This window comes from Melopsittacus undulatus, chromosome 3, assembly GCF_012275295.1.
Source record: "Melopsittacus undulatus isolate bMelUnd1 chromosome 3, bMelUnd1.mat.Z, whole genome shotgun sequence".
NCBI lineage: Eukaryota > Metazoa > Chordata > Aves > Psittaciformes > Psittaculidae > Melopsittacus > Melopsittacus undulatus.
Window position 1 is genome coordinate 101,870,079 of NC_047529.1, and position 19,662 is coordinate 101,889,740.

A 19,662-nucleotide genomic window follows, 5' to 3' on the forward strand; every position below is an offset into this window, starting at 1 on the left:
AGACCATTAAAAGAAAAGCATCTTTCTCCAGCCCATTTAGCTTTAAGTACAGGGAAAGAGATGTGGGAACCTAGATTGTCCTAGGCTGAAAACTGATCTGACTCAGCAACATGGGGTGAGCAAAGAGATCATCTGCCAGAGGGGAGACCAAACTCAAGTTTCAGGGAAGAAAAGCAAGTGAGGGAGTAGTTTAGTGTGTGTCTCAGCTGGAGAAGGTGATGCTGCAGGTGCACAGCATGCTGCCCACAGAACTGCAAAATCTTCAAAATAGAACATCACATTGCTGAACTGCTGGCTACATACTGAGAAGCTGGTGCTTGTACTGTGTAAGTGATGCTATAATACAGAAAGTGAACTCATTACACTTGTCATGTTTCATAACATTAATCATTTTGCTTGCTTCTAAATACATTTCACAGGTACTGTGCTCCTGCTCAGCCATGAGAGACACAGCCACAGCTCAAAGAAGATGCTGGGTAACCTCCAGTATCACCAAGCAACCAGAAGGTAGGCCACGCAAATTCTGGCTGGCCATATCGTGCTGTCTACAGGTCTCACTGATGGGTAAGACACATTAAAGGATCTCGGAAGTGTTAATCTTGTGAGGAATTAAAACAAATAAATAACTGGGCTATCTGGCTATTTTTCATTGAAATGAAGGAAAAGAAGTAAGACCTGCAAGCTATTCACTCTGAAAAAAACTCAGCTCTTTCCAGGTAGTCAGTTCAGACAGCCAAATTCCTTGGTCAGTCTGAAGAATGTAGGTCCCATTTCTCTTCCTTCTAAGCTTATTTTTGCTGAAGTTTAGACTATCTGGACATTAAAAAATTAAAAGATGATTTTGACCTTAGTCTTATATAGTGTCCTTTCTATATATCAAATTTCCCACTCAGCCTACAGAGGCAAATAGGACTTTCACCTGATTAAGTCCATTGCCAGATGCATTGTCAACATCAGTCTTGCATGGAGAAGAATCACACAGAGCTCAGAAGTACTCATAGAGGCTGGAAAAAAAACAAACCAAACAAACAAAAAAACCCAACCAAAAAACAAAACAACAAACTCACCTGCATCCTCACCTCTGAAAAGAGAAATGTGAGACTAAAACTAACAAAACAAAAAAACAAAACATTACTCTTTCTTGGCTAATGCAAATTCCTTCCATTTAGAAGATGTGGAAAAATCAAAAGGAATGGACAGAATTTTTTAATTTTTTTAATGTTTTGTGTAACCATTTGACAAATTATACAAATTTACCACAATATTAAATCTTATACACAATCTTACTAAATCTTATACACAATCTTATACAAATTTATTCACAAAGATCTGTATTTGTTGCTGAGCTTGCTCCAGGAGAACTACCTCTAGTCAGTAAAATTATACTAGCAATTAACTAGGCTAATTCAGCTCAGGCCCTAGGTGGAAAATATGTTAATGTTTCAGAAACTACAAAAAGTCCTGCATATCTATCAATTACTCATCCCTTTGGTCACCTCCATCCCTATCATTTCCTATTTCTCTGAGTATCCCTGCCTGCATCTCCCCTTCTCCCAGCTTTTGGCCCTGGGCCACCCCATCTCCTTCACCTCCCTCCAGTCTGGGCTCTTCTTGTTACTTTTCATTGCAGCAAGTCAGGAGAAGCGGGTTAAGGACTATTATGGGAGGTGAGTTTATATGTCAGGTGAATTAACTGCTTAACCTTTCTAATTTCACTTAACACTACATACCAAGGTGGAGGCCCTTCTACAGTTTCATTATTGTTTTATTAAAAGTTCATCTTGCTTAAAGTCTCATCTCTTTCCATAAATTATATCTCCTCACCAATGTGGGTTAAGACTTGTAGTAACTGGTATCATAAATCCTTTGTCTCTGATTTTGATCTGTCCATAAAGATTTTCTGTGCCATGTGTGTGAATGATGCTATTTATACAGATAAGCTACATGGTATTTATCCATCTTCTAAATAATAAGTAATAATAACAATAATAGTGAAAATTGACAAATTCCTGTATTTGTAGAATGATATCACCATTTTTTTTTTTGCTTAATAGGTGCTGTCATAGGGTTATCTATCATCTGCAGCTACATGCTTATAAGCTGAGTTTCCTTTATATACTGAAATTCTGCAATTATCACTAATGCTACTCATCAGCATTTGAAAATAGTTAAAACAACAAGAAATAGCAAGAACTTCACATTTAATCCTACCTACCTCAAAATGCCAACCAACAACTGTTCTGTAAGGTTACCTGATGCCGCAAAGCTACTGTATTTGTTCCTGACAACAGAAATGTAGCAGGAAGCAGGTCATATATATATCTTTCTAATTTTATATTTGTATTCAAAAACATAACCTGACAGCAGGCAACTGATTCTCAATCCAAACCACTTTTTTATCAGAAAAAGAAATAGTTATTCTAAATAATTTTTAAATATATGTCCAAAGAGTTAATGCACCTTCTGTTAACTCATATAACATATTATATTGTCGAACATACCATAAACTTAGCCTACTTATCACATTACTGGTTAAACTTGAACTACAGCAGCATGGATAATCTCTTAGAAAAGAGGCAGAAAGCATGAAGGGTATAACAAGGACAAACTGCCACTGGCTGCAAAAGACAGAACTGCATTTTCCAAGCGACTTGCTTTCTCCTGTAACAAAAAATGGTATACCCATATCCCAAGCACATGCATTTGGGTATGGAAAATTGCGATCTGATTTTGAAATCATGGGTCACTTTTTGTCAGAGATGGATTCAGCAAAGTGTTTAAATGTGGTCAGTACAATTGTTTTTCCAGCTAATATTAGTCAAAGGTCTTCTGTTGACCAACTTTCTGCTGCATTTATGCCATACATTCAACTTGGGGAATTCTGAAGTCCTACATACTCTCACATACAGACAGCCAGTTTTGAGGCAGGCACTAATCAGCTAATCATGCTTCCAGGCTGATCCTAATCAAGACAACAGCACCCATTGGTAAAACCCAAACCAGTCACATGGAGAAACAAATCTTAATAGATAACCTCTTTATCTAGGGTACTGGTGGGAAAACCAATAGAAATAGTTACCTGAAATTCTGGGAAATGCCAGAGGACCATATCAGAAATTAATCTTTTTTTTCAGACAATATCAAAAAGCAATGTGTAATCATAACCTTACAGTCGATCTCAGTCCCCACTAGCATTATTACCTCAGTTTGAGATGAAAGTTTGACACTGTAAAATGTTCAGGACTCAGCCAATATAGGGCTTGGCTGACCTAACACAGAATTGGAAATGGCATTAATTTCCTTACAGCTACACATCCAGGTTTCTCCAAATCCCTGGCTGTTTTGTTCATACAAAAAAACTTTTCAATTTCCTTTAGAGGTATTTACAAGTAATGTAGATTGTAAAAGAAAATTAGCAGGTCTTCACTCTCTTTACCTCTTCTTTTGTCCATGCTAGTGTTTTATTAACTGCAGTGATAAAAGCTGTTCAGAAGGATAAAGAATGGTCATAAACATCTCTCTCACAGTATCCCTCAGGTATCCACTCCAGTGGTACTTCAGCACACAGCATTGCCATCTAACAGTAGAGAGTAGTGGAAGGAAGCTAAAAGGTAGCACCAAAGGAGGCAGGAATTGCTTCAACTGCTTTTAATGTATAGGAATGAGTACAGGGAATCTGCTGCTGGATACCTGCATGTGTTTTCTAACAGTGAGCAGCAATAGTTCATGTGCCTAGTGCTATTTAGGGGAACTCATTTGCAGGGCTCACAGTGGCTTGCAGTACAAGCAACTGGCAAAAATGTGTGTCAGAATTGGTTCTTAGGGAGAATGATGGAAGACCCATTACTGGAATCCTTAAAAACAGAATGAACCAAACACTGAAAACAATGCTGTGGGGTCCCTCTCCTTCTCCAGCCCAGAGCAAAGCAGAACAGAATGAAAAAGATCACCTGAGATTTCATCAATTTCTAGATTTCAAACAAGAACAAAAAGACATAAGCATAAATTTACATTTTTCCCACACCGAAGGGGTTTATATCCATGAACTGCATGTTGCAGCTGTATTTCTAATTTGGAAGTATCTTCCCCCTAAAACAAGTGCTGGCAGCAAAGACAACGCTGTCTCATTATCAAGAGACAAAGCCCAAATATGGCATGTAACTGCAGCAAAATTAACTACTGAAGGTGAAGCCTGAAGTGATGAAATGATAAATGTTTTATGCTTTTAGCCAAAATAAACTTTTCTTCTTCCTCTTTCAACATGTGACATAGCAAGAAGAGAATAGAATGGGGACAGCAAGAAAGGAATTAAGTTTTTGCTGAATCACAGCATTATCCTTCCCAAGTAGGTATAGTCAAGAGGTGCATTATATGAGAAACTAGTCAGAAATATGGACATGGGAGACTTTCTTCCCCTCAGATTAATTTTAGTACAGTTAGCTTAAGGCTTCACAGTTGGGATGTTCACTCAGTGTCATGGACTCACAATACTGCAAAAGTCTGTGATAGAAATATGCAGAAAATTGCATATGCCATCTAGTAATGATTTTGATTTCTGACACTGTTGTGCAGATTTTTGGTTTTCCTTGTTTTCTCTGAGTCCCAAAACATCGGTGAAAATGCTTTGCTAAGTCTGAGACAGACACTTATTTTCCCTGTGAATAGAAAAGTTGATCTAAGAAACTTATTAAAGAAGGAACCAAGTCAATGCTTTGTTTTGGAGACAGTTTTAAACATTTAAGGTAAAAAGTAGAAGAGAATATTTGCAGTCATTCTAAATGCAAATATTAAAGTTTTAATTTTAAATGTCAAAACAAGTATCAAGCAGCTTGATTTCTTTTCAGAAGAAAGAAGTGTTTCTACTGATAGAGAAAAAATACAGTAAAACAAGCAAAACACTGTTTTAAAATAAATATATTTGTCTGGGAATAAAAAAACCCAGCAAAAGACATCACTAGCATCCATTTGACTCTAGCAACTCTCAAGATTCAGAATCACAGAAATCCTGTTCATTCAGACTGCCTCTTTTTTTTCCTCAAAAGCTGAAAATTTTACTGCTAAATATAGACTAAACTTCAGACTGGCACTGTCTGCCTCTGAAATCCGAGGACAAAGTACTTCCAGTTTATAAGGACAAACTCTTCTCCAGCACTCCACACTCTCTGTATTTATGAAACAAGTAACAGATTGGGTCTAATGAAATTTGAGTAGTAGGAGCAAGCTATGCTGTTACAGTCATTTTGCCCAAAACAATCTAATTGTTCACTATTACAAAATATACTTTGTGTCAAAGATACAGATAAGTGTAATTTGGGCTGCCTTGGGTGTCATTTCCAGGGTTCAGAAACTCAAACTATTGTTTCCTGCCCAGCCTTGCCCTCTCATGTTTAAGGTCACCACTTGCATTATTAGCCTCATTTCAGGGGGCTGAACTTAGCACTGCAGATGGCAAAGCACTCTGCTGCGTGATGTGCTGCTGGCCAGAGCTGGGAGACATGGTGGCACTCCAGAGGCCAAGCCCTTCCACTTTTAGCTTGCATGGAGGGGACAGCACTGGTCACACTAACCTCCAAGAGCTGCAGGGATGACCCTGGATATGGGCTGCTGCCTCACTGCACAAAGCCACCCAGCTGTGCTTAGGAAACGCTTCTCTCCTTCTTTTCTAATGACACACATTTTGGCTGACTGCTGCACACTAAATACAACAAACCCCACTAGTGCTGTAGGCTTTGGCTTGGAGGATTAACAAGATGAAAGGTCCTACCAGATGGAGTTAGTGGTGCATTCCCTACTGTTTTTCTCCCACCTCAGCAAAAAACACAGCAAGCTGTGGCCAGGGCTCTGGCTTCTTATTCCCAAAGCATTAACTATTCTTTGCAGCTGTGTCTGCAACCATCTTTATTTTGTTATAATTACCTTCTAGCCCCTTGAACCCCCATGTGCTTTCAAAAGAAGTTGTTCTTTGCTCCCTACAACAGTTTTGTTGCTCCATTATGTCCCAGGAATGACAATACGTCATCTGACATATGATGGCTGATGGCTGAGTGATTCCATTACAGACAATCTTCAAAGAGCTTACGGCTCCTTCAAGATGAAAGATGCCATCTAATTAAGAGTTGTATATTTTAGTAATATGCACTAAAGTGTAAATTTAGCTTTGCAAGGGACAGTTAAGGTCTCCAGCAAGCTATGCAGAGTTAAAAAATTGGCAATGGCAGTCTCATACCATGCCTATTTCAGAGCCTCCAGCTTCTCCCAGGAAACTACACTTCATCAGACAAAAAAGTGGTGCTTGCTGCAGTGTATGTTATTGTAATACTATTGACATCTTGCTTCTCTTGTTGCACTCAAAACTAATTATCAGCAGTGTAGTCCTAACATTCCCTCAACTGCAGTAAAGAAAATTAGCTTTCTTTGCAGATTAATCATTCCTTTAGAGGTGGACACCACCACGACCACCACACAGATCTGTGGGAAAGAGGTTGTCAAGCAGAAGCTTTTATAAAATATTTAACTGCTTGTAGTATTTTTTTGTTTACCTCAGAGGCTTTTTCTCAGCATTTGGAAGCAAAAGACATGCTGACCTGACAAGATGCCCAGGGGTTTTGTGCTAATCATCCCTGTGGTGAGACAGTAGCTCTGGAGGATCCCTGAGCTAGTTCATTCTTTCAAGTGTCTTACACTCACCCTCCTATTCAGAGATGTAGGCTCTTTCCAAAGCCTGTTTCAAAGTACCATCATCAGTGGGATAAAAGCTATCTGCTGTCAGTCCCTGGATAGTAACACTCAAAGCTGGAGGAAAACAAAATTAAAACCACTTTGTCCTCCCAAGACAGATGGCTGCTTGGTCAGCATACGTGGAGGTGGTTTCTTGGCCAAGCAACAATCTCAACATCTCAGTTACCAAGCATTAAAGAGCAGAAGACATACCATTGCTGGTGGCAACCAGGAAGATCTAATCGCATGGTGTGAACTAGAGATGGTCATTAGTGCCTGATTTAGTGGTCAGGCAAAAGCACTGGGCATATGGTGAGTTCATTTAAGGCAGAGAATAGTTTGCTAGAGAACTAAATATGCAGCTGTGCTCTGCACCTGCTAATAGCAGAGTTAGGACAACCTTAGTGGGATTTTAATTTATTAATTATTATTGAAGTGCAAGGTATTTAATCATCACCTGAGAATCACAATTTCCTCAATGTGGTTCATGTCACACTACACTTTCTGATGAATTTTGTCAGTCTTATAATAGGGATTTTCAGAGCACAGGAAGAAGACAGCTAATTTTGCTCGCTTTGCATGTATTTTAACACATATGTCTTGACACAGCAGCAAACTCTTTGATCCCTGCTGTAAGTATGCACAGGCCTGGTAACTGCACATCAGTTTTGGTGTACATTTGTGCTGAAATTTATCCATCCAAGGTAGAGAAGAGGTATTTTTTTGCAAACCAACAGTAAGGGCACTGGTACACACAGCTGAGCAGCTCCACTTCCTCAAGCAGCAGCAGCGGACCCAACCATCCATTGCCCTGGGCATTTTTTGTTGCAAAACAACATGGATTGCAAGTCAAATAAACCTTTCTGAATTGGAGCTAATGGTCAATTTTTAGGCTAACAGGGCCCTTAGCCAAAATGCATGCCTTATTTGAAACTCCTCAAGAGGCACAGTGACTGCTTAATGTGCTTTGCCAAGCCACTGTGGAGCTGATCAAAAGCCCATTGAATCTGGTGTCCTGACTTTTGGACTAAGCCCTTGCTTGATAATGACTCATGTATTGAGCTGTTCAGTAAACCTCATACTGCATCAGTACCACCAAACACCTCAGTCTCAGACTATCCTAATTGCCTTATGGGAACGATCCATAATTAGCCTGAGAAGGAAAGCAGGATACATGCTATGGCAACCATCTCCAGCTGATATATGTCTTGAAACTGGAACTGTTTGCCATCTTGTGGTGAACAAATTTCTCAGCTCTCATTTAGTTTTCTCCTGCAACTCTGCAACTGGTATTAAAGTATCAAACAAGTTTTCTTTGTATCATCTTCCTCCTTCTGTTATGAAATCCCCATCTGCTCTCAGGCCTTTGTTCTAGGTGGCTTATTTTGCCTCAGTTACTTAATAACCTCTTCTAACTTTTACCCAGGTCCAAGCCTAATGAGATAGGCCTTCTGTTCATCCACCAGTGTTAGCTAATAGTCCTTTCACCAAAGTGCATGGTCAGCAGTATAAAGCATGGTGGTACATCTGTTACTGCCTCAAGAGTAGTTTCATTTGCAATGCTCACAAAATAACTTTCCTCTCCAAAGCTCATTTTTTTTTGTACAACTAAGGAGATTGTGCAAGGGTTCTAAGGGTACCTGTCCTGATTTAGATGACTGAAAATGTAAAAAAAAAAAAAAACCAAAACCAAAAAAACCCAACAACAACAAAACAAACAAAAAAAACCCCCAAAAAAACCAAAAAACCCCAAATAATTTAAAATTAAGGTCTCCTTCCCAAGTGAAGGAATTCCTATGATGTTTTATTGGACTGCTTTCTTTAAATTGCTCCACTGAATCTTTGCTTTTTACATGGCTAGACCAGCCACCAGCCTTGGTCTTCCAGCAGTAGCATAACACAGATGTTTGCAGCCACAAGCTGACACTTTTATTATTATTACAGGCTTTTTAGCAAGCTCCTGCCTGTCAAGCCCAGACCGAGAGGTACAATGCAATGACACTGCATGCAGCTGGAGAGAGTGTGCTTGCATGTGTGTTAGTGCATGCATAAGTTTCCTTCATTTGCATATTAGTGTACAGTTCTGGTGTCCTCAACATAAAAAGGACATAAAAAATTCACAGGAAAAAAGAGGCTTATAAAAGGTGGAAGCAAGGACACGTGTCCTGGAATGAATATAGGGATGTTGTCCAGGAAATTAGGGAACAGGTTAGGAAAGCTAAGGCCCAGTTACAGCTAAACTTAGCTAGGGATGTTAAAGATAACAGGAAGGAATTTTATAGGCATGAAGCAGCTAAAAATCAGACTAGGGACAATGTAGGCGCCCTCCAGAAGCTTTCGGGAGAACTGGATACACAGGATTTGGAGAAGGCTGAGGTTCTGAATAACTTCTTTGCCTCAGTCTTCAATGGCAAAGGTTCTGACCGCACCACCCGAGCCTTGGAAGACGGACACAGGGACTGTGAAAATCTAGACCTTGGGCCCATTGTACATGAGGATCTGGTTCGAGACCATCGTAAGAACCTGAATGTACACAAGTCCATGGGCCCTGATGAAATCCATCAGGGAGCTGGCGAATGAAATGCATAGCCACTGGCCATCATATTTGTCAGGTGAAGTTCCCGATGACTGGAGAAAGGGAAATATAACCCCCATTTTCAAGAAGAGGAAAATGGATGACCCAGGGAACTCTAAACCAGTCAGTCTCATCTCTGTGCCTGGCAAAATCTGGGAGTAGATTCTCTTGGAAGGCATGCTAGGGCACATGAAAAGCAGCAAGATGCTGGATGACAGCCAGCATGGCTTCACTAAGGGGAAATCCTGCCTGACCAATTTGGTGGCCTTGTATGTCAGGGCTACGGAAATGTTGGAAAAGGGTGGAGTATTTGATGTCATCTACCTGGACTTGTGCAAAATGTTCGACACTGTCCCACACGCCATCCTTGTCTCTAAATTGGAGAGACATCAATTTGATAGGTGGACCACTCTGTGGATAAAGAAATGGCTGGATGGCCGCACGCAAAGAGTTGTGGTCAACAGTTCAGTGTCTGGCTGAAAAGCAGTAATGAGTGGTGTCCCTCAGGGATCGGTGTTGGGACTAGCCTTGTTCAACATCTTTGTCTGTGAGTGCACCCTCAGTAAGTTTGCTGATGACACCAAGCTGTGTGGTTTGGTTGATACACTGGAGGGAAGAAATGCCATCCAAAAGGACCTTAATATGCTTGTGAGGTGGGCTGATGCCAACCTTATGAATTTTAACCATGCCAAGTGCAAGGTCCTACAGCTTGTGTCGGACCAATCCCAGGCACAGCTACAGGTTGGGCAAAAAGGAAATTCAGAGCAGCCCTGCAGAGAAGGACAGGGGGGGTGTTGGTCGATGAGAAAATGAACATGAGCCAGCTTCAGTGTGCACTCGCAGCCCAGAAAGCCAACCGTATCCTGGGCTGCATCAAAAGGAGCATGACCAGCAGGTCAAAGGAGGTGATCCTGTCCCTCTACTCTGCTCTCGTCACACCTCACTTGGAGTACTGTGTGCAGTTCTGGTGTCCTCAACAGAAAAAGGACATGGAATTGTTGAAACAACTCCAGAGGAGGACCACGGGGATGATCAGGGGACTGGAGCACCTCCCGTATGAAGACAGGCTGAGAAAGTTGGGGCTGTTCAGCCTGCCGAAGAGAAGGCTGCGTGGAGACCTCATAGCAGCCTTCCAGTATCAGAAGGGGGCTTATAATGATGGTGGGGAGGGACTCTTCATTATGGAGTGTAGTGATAGGACAAGGGGTAACAGGTTAAAACTTAAACAAGGCAAGTTTAGATTGGATATAAGGAAGAAGTTCCTTACTGTAAGGGTGGTGAGGCACTGGAATGGGTTGCCCAAGGAAGTTATGAATGCTCCATCCCTGGCGATGTTCAAGGCCAGGTTGGACAGAGCCTTGGGTGACATGGTTTAGTGTGAGATGTCCCTGCCCATGGCAGGAGTGGTCAAAACTAGATGACCTTAAGTTTCTTTCTAACCCTCACTATTCTATGATTCTTGTGTGTGCATAGAAGTTTCCTTCATCTCTGAACTTGTGGAAGCATGCAACCACTGTGGTGTTTCTGAAATGACTTAGACTACTCTCTTCTGCATTGGCAGGAATATCCAGAAGATAAAATATCAGCACAACCCAACCCTCATATTGCAATCGGAAGAAAAGGAAGTTAATCTTTCATCTGTATTTACAAAGTTTAGACCACAGTTTAAAGCACTGATTATGTCCATACTGCTAAACAATTCTGTCCTGTGGCCAAATAACATAGACTGGCTGTGTGCACGTACCTACATCTCATGGCACTGGGCCTTGGGTCTCCTAGGCATTTCTCCACAGAGAATTACATGGGATCCACAAGACACACTTACTGCTGAATTTATTTTTTTCTTCCAATTTAAGAGAGTCTAAAAGAGGAAAGTGTGTGTTACAGCCCAACAGATTAAAAAAAAAGATATTTCCTGTATTAGTAAATAAGGGGTATTTTTTACATGACCAGGTGGTGACATGAGGGCATGTGCAGAGGTCTGAAGGCAGAGAACCTCCTGGAATTGAAGGATTGCAGAGTGGGCAAGGATCCAATTGTGACTACACTGTTGAAAAGGCACTTGGTACAGTCTGTGCCTGGGCATTACCATAGAGACTGCAAGACAGCGCAAGCCTAAATTGCCAGGATAGTTTAAGGAAGCGTAATAAGGAAGCAATCTGGACAGACCACATGTCCAGCACACAGGCACTCCTTGCTAAAAAATTGCCAACAAATACTATTAAACAAACATATTAGAATCCCTAGCATGCTTCCCACACTTGCATTTATAGATGGCTTAGGCACGTACTCATAGTCACTGTCTCAACTCACTTCTTGGGCCCCTGTTCACTACACAGAGCGTAATGAAAGACAGAATAATATTCTTCTGCACTTTGGTTTGCCCTCGCATGAAAATATCCATCCAGCATTCCAGGCAAATAGACCTTGAGGGCCCACAACTGGCTGGATTCACTCATAGGAGCCATCACTGTTTCAAAGTCCCTAGAGCCTTTTCCATTTAAAAGCAAAAGTAGCTAGAGCATTATTTCTCACTATACCATGCTTCACCTGTGTTTGGTTTTCATGCTGTCTTTTCTGCACTGTTTCTACCTGTTCCTTACATGACTTGTATTATGCCTCACTTTCCCCCTTCTGTCTGATGTACTTCTTCACTCTTTGGCAAATACAGTCTAAGACCAGTTATTTCAGCTGATCTTTCAGCTGCAGACTGTTCAACACGATTTGCAGTTAAGCAGTAAATAAAACTTGCCCAGCATTAATTACTAATCAAATGCAGAAATAAACATCTAGAATGGAGTTCTTTCAACACACATAAAGCACAGTTCCACAAGCAGGAGAAGAATAAAGCAGTGTAAAAAAGCAGTAAAGCTGGAGGACAGATATGGAGAGAGAAAAAATAAAAGCTATAATCAGTGAAGGAATTTAAAGCACTATTTTAGAGCCTACAGTGCTAAACAATTAATTCCATTTCAAAGGGTGGAAAATGAAGCAAGATATCACCCATGGAGGCTGCAATTTTCATGCAATTCAAGATCAGTGTTCTATTCAAAGATGATGAAATGTATAAAGATAGATACACACCTCCTAAACTAAGGAATTCAGCCATACTCTAGGAGAATCTGTTGCTTTAATATAAAAGACCAAACCTAGGCATAATGTCTAGTCACTCATGGACACCCAGACAGCTTGTCCTTTGAATTTACGCTAATTTTAAATAAGGTATTTTGAGAAGCATTTATCCTTATCTTTTCAAAAGGTGTTACCTCCTCGAAGACGGAAGGGGTAAAATCTGTTGCTTACTGAAATTCCACTTATTGCAGTCTGGGTTGCTGTGTTCATGTACAACATCTGAAAATTTGATATTAATTATTCTTCTTACATCATTGTTTTTTCTTAAATAAGATCAATGTACATATTAAAACCAAATAAACAAAAACTCACCACCAACAAAATCAGATGTCAGCATCCTGATACTGCAACTGACAAGATTGATTTATTTCATTCACCAAGATGGACTACTGTCCCTGACGATCCAAGGTGGAAGACCATCCTCTGCAACAAATTCCCAGTCTGCTCTCACTGTGCTGATATCCCCTTGCAAGTTTACATACAGAAAAGTGATCAGAAAGGAGAGTGGGAGAAAGCTGTTGGGTTTTTTTAGGTAGAAAGTCTACATAACAGAAGCCCCCAAAAACCCAGATGAAAAATTGCTGTAAAAATAACCAGACTGACAAAAAAAAAAAACAAAACAAAACAAACAGAAAAAAAAACCCTACCAAAAAAACAAACAAACAAAAAACAAAATACCAACAACAACATCCTGCCTTCATTCCTTTAGCTCTCAGGTTAATTTAACAGCATAATAGTGGCTCAGTTTACTTTCTAAGTGACATAATGAATCCTCCAGCATTTGAAGTATTAGAAAAGGGCTTGGATGTATTTCTTGAGAAAAGCAATCACTCAAACACAGGTTATAATTTTTTCTTCATTTAAACTGTACAACCTCTGTTAAACCTGACAGTCAGGTCTCTTTCCTTTCCCAAAATACACTAATTTATAACTTCAGCAAGATGGCTTGAAAAGCATTGTCAATATCCATCTGGCCACCTGATGTGCACTAAAGAACAGCTCTGAATATGCCTGATGAAAGTGTAAATCTCTGCCTGGCACCATTAAGATCAAAAGCTGCTGGTTATGAAGGCGCTAACACACTAGTCAAACCTTTTTTTGTTCCAGTAACATTAAACAATTAATTGTGCTTCAAGGTTTGTATGATGGGACACAGGTCTGCTTTTACCATAGCAACCATGTTATAGAAATCCTTTCTGATATTATTAGGCATAGATGAAGAGCACACACACACACACACACAAAAAAAAATATTAAGAATTCAAAAGTGACATCCCCAAAAAACCCCACAAAATTTGGAAAAGATAATTTTTCTTTCATCTGCAACCAGTAAAGTCCTTCAGAGAGAATAATGCTGAATAAATTTTTGCATGGTACCAAAAGTTTTTCTTCTTAAACATAAAGTAACATTCTCATTTACAAGCAAGCATTTTTAAGCTGCTTCATAAGTAGAGGAGGCCTTCAAAATGCACAAAATGCCCGATATCCATTTTAAGGGCCAATTATATGACTTCAACTTCCTAAAAGTTCTTTACCTATGCCTCATTTATTAATTTTTGGATTTTGTCTCAGGATAATGTTCAATAACATAATTCATTTTCTTAAAAAAAGCACAAGATGATAAACATAAACGGAAGTGTGATGGGTCATATCTCACTGGGAGAGTGCTTGCACTGGTCTTGTGAGGGAAAGGTGCAGAATGGGCAGGGCTGCACTCAGTCCTCCCTAGTGCCTGAGCGGCGGGATGCTATTAATACGCTACAAGATGTCAGAGAAGCTGAGAGGAAGTAAGACTGCTTGCTCCAGGACCAAACTATACAGGGGCTTCAAGCTTCCCCTCTAACTCATGGAGAAAAGAAGGAGGCCTTAACCCGGGAAGCCACGAATTAGTAACAAAAAAAATAAACAACAAAAGGATAAAGAGGGCAGCAAGGGGCTTCCTCCTAAATCTACTGTCCCCACCCAGAACCACTTTGCTGTCCTGCAGGGGGCTAATGAGGAAATGTACTTGCACCACAAACAGCCGGCTAGTGCACTGGTACAGAAGATCTCTACTGGTGCTGCCAGGAAAAAGTGGCAGGTCATAATAGTAGGGGACTCTACTTTGAAAGGGACAAGAGCGCTCATCTGTCGGCCTGACCTGGTTGCAAGGGAGGTGTGTTGCCTACCTGGGGCACGGATCAGGGACGTTGCAGAGAGGCTGCCTGCTCCAATAAGTCCCACAGACTATTACCCGCTTCTAGTGATACATGTGGGTGCTAGAGATATAGACAGTAGTAGCCTGGGGAACATCAAGAAGGACTACAGAGCCCTGGGAGAAGTGGTTAGGGGCTCTGGAGCTCATATAGTCTTTTCATCAATTCTCCAGGATACAGGGGAGGACCTTCCAAAGGCAAGGAGGATTGGACAGGTTAATAAGTGGTTAAAAGGATGGTGTCATAGTCAGGGTTTGGGTGTCTTGAACAGGGGACCCAATTTTGTAGGCCAGGTATACTGGGGGCTGGTGGAACTGCTCTGATAAAGAAAGGGAAAAGTGGTTTTGTTAGGAGGCTTGCCAGACTTGTCAAGGATGCTTTAAACTGGATGTGGTGGGGGAGGGGGAATCATTCCATCCCAACACACCCAGTCAGTTGCCAGCACCTATAATAAACGCTCGGAGCAATGTAGTGATATTCCAGCAGCTACAGCCAATGAGCCAGCTTCATTTGGAGCTCGGATCAGATGCCTCTATACAAATGCCCATAGCATGGGGAACAAGCAAGAGGAATTAGAGATGTGGTCAAATCTACAGAGGTATGATATATTAGGCATCACAGAAACATGGTGGGACGTCTCCTATGACTGAAGTGTTAGAATGGAAGGTTACAGGCTTTTTAGAAAAGACAGGCCCAGTAGGAGGGGAGGGGGAATTGCCCTTTATGTTAGGGATAGGCTGGAGAGTATGGAACTCTGTCTGGGGACAGGTGATCAGTTAACAGAAAGTTTGTGGGTCAGGGTTAAGGGGAAAACAGTGATGGGAGACATTACTGTGGGGATCTGTTACAGACCGCCTGATCAAGAGGAACCTGTGGATGAAGCGCTCTACAAATAGGAAAAGCCTCACACTCACAGGCCCTTGTTCTCATGGGGGACTTCAACAACCCTGATATCTGTTGGAGCGATGGTACGGCCTGGCACAAGCAATCCAGGAAGTGTCTCAATTGTGTGGAAGACAACTTCCTACTGCAAGTAATAGAGAAGCTGACAAGGAGAGGTGCCATGCTTGACCTCGTGCTCACCAACAGGAAAGGGTTCATTGGAAATATGATGCTCCAGGGCAGCCCTGGATGCAGCGATCACGAGATGGTCAAATTCGAGGTCCTCAGGACAATGAGAAGAGCATGCAGCAAGCTCACTGCCCTGGACTTCCAAGAGAGCAGACTTTAGCCTCTTCAGGAACCTGCTTAGTAAGGTTCCATGGGATATAGCCCTAGACCCCTAGGGGGGGCCCAAGACTCTTGGTTGATATTCGAGGATCACTTGCTGCAAGTATGGGAGTGCTGTGTCCCAACTAGGAAGGAAGTGAGCCAGAGGCCCAGGAGACCTTGTATGGATAAGGAGCTGCTGAGAAAAATATCACAGGAAAAAAGAGGGTTATAAAAGGTGGAAGCATGGACAGGTGGCCTGGGAAGAATACAGGGATGTTGTCCAGGAAGCTAGGGACTAGGTTAGGAAAGCTAAGGCCCAGTTAGAATTAAACTTGGCTAGGGATCTCTGGCAGTATTCAAGGCCAGGTTGGACAGAGCCTTGGGTGACATGGTTTAGCGTGAGGTTTCCCTGCCCAGGGCAGCGGGTGGTCGAAACTAGATGAGCTTAAGGTTCTTTCCAACCCTCATTATTCTATGATTCTATGACCATCAGCACATGTTGGTAGCATGCACAGTCACAAAGCAGAGATGGATGAGGGACCCTACCCTTTCAGTTTCTCTTGTGCTTTTTCAATTTGAGATTATACTTTCTGAGCATGACTGCACAACCAGTTTAGGTCTTTCTTGTCCCAGTGCAAAGCCTCAGACTTCTCTGGGGTCTCACAGCATGCTGCTCATGGAGCTCAGCTGAATCGAAATTTGCCTGTTCTTGAAATCCACAATGCCAAATCACAAGAGAGGCATGGAAAGGAGGAGTTCATAAAGGCAGACTGTTTAAGAACTCAAAGTTGTTTATCAATCAATTTATCAACATGGTATCAGCTTCCTGCTCCCATGAAAGATCCCTCCACAGGACAAGGCAGAAGTACATAAAGGAAGAGTCTTGGCTATAAGACCCTTAGACCTAGGCTTCTTTTCCTAGATTTATAATTCTTTATCATCCCCATAACTGCTAAAAATCCCCAGAAATAAGCAATTCTTTCTGTTCCATTCAATGGTGAGACTCTATTTAAGACAATCTCTAACTGGAGAAGATTCTGGGAACAGCATTTTAGACTAAGTGAAACCAGTTAATTCAGCCACTATGACTGCAGTTTCACAGACCAAACTTAAAAGCTGAAAGCCACCTTTATGATGCTGTGGTAATCCTTTATGATTACTTATGCAAGCTGTAAAATTTCATCAAGTGGTTCTTCTACAGAGTTTATAAATCTTATTTAATAACATGTTTTAGAAAGCTTTTCATGTAAAGATTTCAAGAGATACTGATTTTATCACAAAACTGTATAAATTCTTCTAGTGGTTAATTAACCTCTTTGCAAAATAAAAAGCCTCAAAATGGTTTGTAGTTTCAATTTGATTAATTTTGTATTTTAAGTAGTAAATATCTATACACCTCCCTATGTCAGAATGAAATAATCCTCTACTGTCATGTGCAGGTCACCCTCTAAATTTATCTTAATATCACAAGAGGTAATAAAACCAAGGCATCACCTCTGATTCCACGACATACATGTCCTGGTTTGAGTCGTAGCAGTCATTTTTTCTCCTTCTTGTAGCTGGTGCAGTGCTGTGTTTTGACTTCTGGGCTGGGAACAGTTGCTTGATAGTGAGCATGTTTTGAGTTACTGCTCGGGTGTTTTTTGTTCAAGGCCTTTTCTGAGCTCATGCTCTGCCAGGGAGGAGGGGAGGCCGGAGGAAGCAGAGACAGGACACCTGACCCAGCCTAGCCAAAGAGGTATTCCATACCATAGCACGTCATGCCCAGGATGTAACTGAGAGAGAGCCGGAGGGGCTGGAGATCTGGGGAGGAATGGAGGAGGTATCGGTCGGTGCTCGGTTGGGCAGGGTGGAGTGAGTTATGGGTCAGTGGCTGGTGAGGTGTTGTATTAGCTTCGCTTGTTGTTTGCTTTATCATTATTATGTGTAGTAGTAGTAGCAGTAATGACTTGTGTTATACCTTGGCAATTAAACCGTTCTTATCTCAATCTGTGGGGGCCACATTCCTTGGATTCTCCTTCCTAACTCCCTGGGAGTTGGGGGAGCAAGGGGGGGCAGTGAGTGAGCAAACTGTGCGGATTTGGTTTAAACCACGACAATACAGATATCTTATATTTGCTTTGAAACTCACCAGCTAATCACCCAGCTGTCTGCTATGATCTTGTTTTCTAAATCAGTGTCTTATCAATACTGTGCACTTTACCTTTTTTTTAATGGGTAAAGTTAGACCTTGTTACTGTTTTTAAGATTTCCTATTTTTCTATTCTGTTTTTCTGGAAGAAAATACTAACAACAGTAGCATAGACCCCTTTCTAAATACTGGGATACACTAAGATTTTAAGCATAATTTCTCCAGTTCTTCCCTGCCCAAAAGAAAACAGACCAGGAAGAGAGTATTACAGTTTGCTAACAGAACTCACCACCAAATATAGTCTGTTCTTAGCTCTCGATGGATTGTAAAACTTGTCAATCGTTACCATAAACTAAGCCCAAGAGCTTACAGGCCAGCAGATGAGAATATCAATCAGTTTAAAAATAAACATACAAGTGGCTGTGTAAAGCTGAAAAACACCTTGCCAAAAGACCTTTGTCTTCTTTAACTTTCCAATTGCAGCTTGGTAGATGCAAAGCTTAAAGCAGGAGATCTACTCCTAATAAAACCATTTAGGGAAAATACAAGGCAATAGGATCTGCCATTACTAAATAAAGGTCAATATACCTACACCACTTAGAGATGGTAAGCATCTCAGGAAAATCATGTAACAGTGGAAGTCTTAAACCTGTAGTTACTTAACATGGCACAAGCCAGACACCGATGCTGAAAAAGGTAAGCCTGTTGTTCCTACACCTACGCAACTTACCCCTGACATGAGCACTTCTTTAGCCACGCATCCAGCTACATGATGACAGAACTAATACAGTTGAAAATATCCTGGGTTCAGAGGTAGCAGTCATTTTTCTCCTTCTTAGTAGCTGGTGCAAGTGCGAAAGTCTAATGCAGAGTGGATATTAACAGTAGACTATCATGGCCTGAATGAAATCACACCACCACTGGGTGCTGCCGTAATGGACATGCTAGAACTTCAGTATGAACTGGAGTCAAAGGTAGCCAAGTGGTCTTCCACAACTGATATTGCCAAAGCATTTTTCTCAATTCCTTTGGCAGCAATTTCTCCACCAACTAATAAAAACCCCACAAGCTTTCTTAGATGTTGTGGGGTTCTGGAGAACGTACATCCCAAATTACAGTTTGATTGTAAGCCCTATCATGTGACACAGAAGAAGAATGAATTTAAATGTGGCCCTGAGCAACGACAAGCCCTTGCACAAACTAAAAGAGAGATAATTCAGGCAGTAGCCTTGAACCACTCCGCCCTGGGCCAGATATAAGAAATGTACTCTACACCACAGCTGGGGAGAACAGTCTTACCTGGATCCTCTGGCATAGGACTCCAGGGGAGACTCAAAGTCACCTCCTCAGCTTTTGGAGTCAGGGACACAAAGGATCTGAGGCCAGCTATACCCCAACTGAAAAACAGATACTGGCAGCCTGTGAACAGGTTTGAGCTGCTTCAGAAGTGATTGGCACTGAAGCACAGCTCCTCCTGGCATCCCGGTTGACCATGCTGGGCTGGACACTCAAAGGCAGGGTCTCCTCTACACATCATGCAACCAATGCTACATGGATTAAGTGGGCAGCACTAATTACACAACGAGCTCAAACAGGAAATCCCAGTTGTCCAGGCATTCTAGAAGTCATTGCTGACTGGCCAGAGAACAATGATTTTGGAATGTCACCAGAGGAGGAGGTGATGCCTGCTGAAGAGGCCC